General features: G+C 40.8%; 1 non-coding gene across 1 annotated transcript; it reads left to right on the forward strand.

Moving 5' to 3' along the window:
- Positions 1-221: 221 nt before the first annotated feature.
- On the forward strand, positions 222-328 carry LOC118978508 (U6 spliceosomal RNA). Its single transcript, XR_005064723.1, has one exon. It is a non-coding gene; the product is annotated as a U6 spliceosomal RNA (small nuclear RNA).
- The last annotated feature ends 2,221 nt before the right edge of the window (positions 329-2,549 follow it).

Consider the following 2,549-nt stretch of genomic DNA (forward strand, 5'->3'; position numbering starts at 1 on the left):
TATTTATTTTTAGAGAGAGGGGAAGGAGAACGTGGGAGAGAAACAGCAATGTGTGGTTGCCTCTCACATATCCCCCACTGGGGAACTGGCCTGCAACCCAGGCATGTGCTCTGACAGGGAATCGAACCGGCAACCCTTTGCTTCACAGGCCCACGCTCAGTCCACTGAGCTACACCAGCCAGGGCAGTAAATATATATTTTTAAATTTAAAACATTGTTGAGTGCTCGCTTCAGCAGCACATATACTAAAATTGGAACGATACAGAGAAGATTATCATGGCCCCTGCGCAAGGATGACACGCAAATTCGTGAAGCGTTCCATATTTTTGGGAGGGCGAGAATAGTGGGGGAAATATAGAATCCAAAGAACTTGAGACATGTGGTTATAAACTAAGGGGGGGAGAATGGTGGGGGAGGGAGGGTGCGGGTGGAGGGGAATGAAGGGGGGGGAATAGAACAACTGTAATGGTATAATCAATAAAATATATTTAAAAAAATAAAAATGAAACATTGTTGAAAACCTTTTAATTACCCCCTACCAGCGTAAAATTCATCCCGCTATTTCTTTCTCTGAAAGGAGCTGAACTGGAGATCCTAATTACTGGTAAATAGCAATCGTTGGTTAGACTTTAAGAAAACTAATTAGGAGAATAAATTATTCACCATTTCCCTAAGATTAGCTTAGACCTAAAAGTATTCTCCATGATGTCGCATTTCCATGTTCTGAGGCCTTATTTGTATGCACACCACTCAGTTCTTCAGAATTAATCAACCAGCCGATCCCTGCTCAAAGCACAGGCCCAGAGAGCTGCGCAGGAAAAGTCTCGGGTATCTCTCCCAAACTTCATGATTACCCTTGAACATATCTAGAGAAAGTGAAATGTATTTCCTGCTGCTGGAGACAGGGAATTTATCTTGATAGCATTAGAAATATACAGATTAGAGGAAGCTAGTTCAGCAAAATAGAGAGTAATAAACATCCGAAATGAACAAACCTGTGGCTCTGAAATTGCTTACTCCACTTGCATCAGTCTTCCCTGGAGAACTTTCTTTGGGAATGAGACTTTGCATCATCCAAATAGCCTCTGCATTACCCGATTTCAGGGAAGAAGACTGAGACTAGACTATTGGTTTCTCCCCCATTTACCAACCAAAAATATCAATAAGCCAAATATTTCTAAGTCCCATGAAAAAAGCATAATTATGCCACTGACTTTAGAAGGGAGGACGAAAAGCAACACTCAAGTTCACTTACTGCTACCACTGTCTGCCAGCTAACCACATTTCTTCCCCCACCCCCATTTCTTTTTGAATTACCCAACCAGAGAGGCAGCTTGATGCCGAGGGAAGCTGTGCTGTCTGATGAAGATGACCTTTCTGTTTCTTGAGACCCTTCCACAACGGGAAACAGGTTTTAAGCTAAAAATCAGAAAATCTGAATTGCAGACTTAGTGTACTGACTAGCTTCATCAGCAAAAGTTTTTAAAATATGACTTATTTTACTTCCTTCACAAGTTACTATAAAAATCAAATATGATAATGACTGTAATATACACAAATATAAATTAATAATAATAATAGTGCTAATAACAGCCATCACCACAAAGGCTCTCTGCAGGCCAGGCACCATTCTATATATTGTACTTTACACATTTTAACTCACTCAGTCCTCAAAACAACTCAATAACTTTATGTGATGTGATTATGGGACTCAGAACACTGAACTCCAGAATCTCCTGAGAAAAATTCCTCCTGATGTTTGCATTTTATGAGTAGCCATATTTATATGTAATAAATACGCTTGATTAATATTTTCACATGTTAATAACAGGAAAGATGCTTAATTACAATCTAGTTGAACACTGAGGTACTTCTGTGTCTTTGTGCTTCTAATTATTTTTAGGAAAAGAAGAATGACACATGAGTAAGGAATATTGTTGAAGACGGAGGGACCTTTTCTTTTCTTTATTTGTTTGCCATAGTCCAAAGAAGAGGAAAACTCTGCTACACTCTGTCCCCTCTTGCTTCACTCCTTTCTTTGTTCCTCCTCTCTGGAGTAACTGAGATGATTGGTCAGAGTTGGGGACATTTGTTGGACCAATTTCACTAGTGGCCTAGACCTCTACTGGAGGCTAAGGGTCAGTGCTCATTACTGTCTTGTCCTCTTACTCATTTCTGAGCCCAACAGCCTCTCCCACTTCCTGTCAGAGTGACAGGCTCACATGGTCAGGTCCTGGGGCCCATGTTTTAAAAAGAGTCTTGTGCTTGCCTTTTGTCTGCTGTATGGATAAGTAGATGCACGGTCGGTTCATAAGGTCCCACCTGTGGCTTCACAGCAGCGAATATTTACCTACCAAAATTGACTACCGATGTACAAAGTAGGAAACTCCAGTACAGCCAGAATCAAAATTCAGTCTCTAACACTGCAGTTTATCACAGCCTTGAATTTGAGGGGATGGACTACTGTCTAGAATAAGATAATGGTATGTGCCATTTTCATTTGCCTCACAATCTTTACATGCATATTTCTGGAAGACCAGAGGGCTGGC

The sequence above is a fragment of the Sturnira hondurensis genome, unplaced genomic scaffold (genome assembly GCF_014824575.4).
Source record: "Sturnira hondurensis isolate 20B ecotype Veracruz unplaced genomic scaffold, ASM1482457v3 Scaffold0021795, whole genome shotgun sequence".
NCBI classification, from domain to species: Eukaryota; Metazoa; Chordata; class Mammalia; order Chiroptera; family Phyllostomidae; genus Sturnira; species Sturnira hondurensis.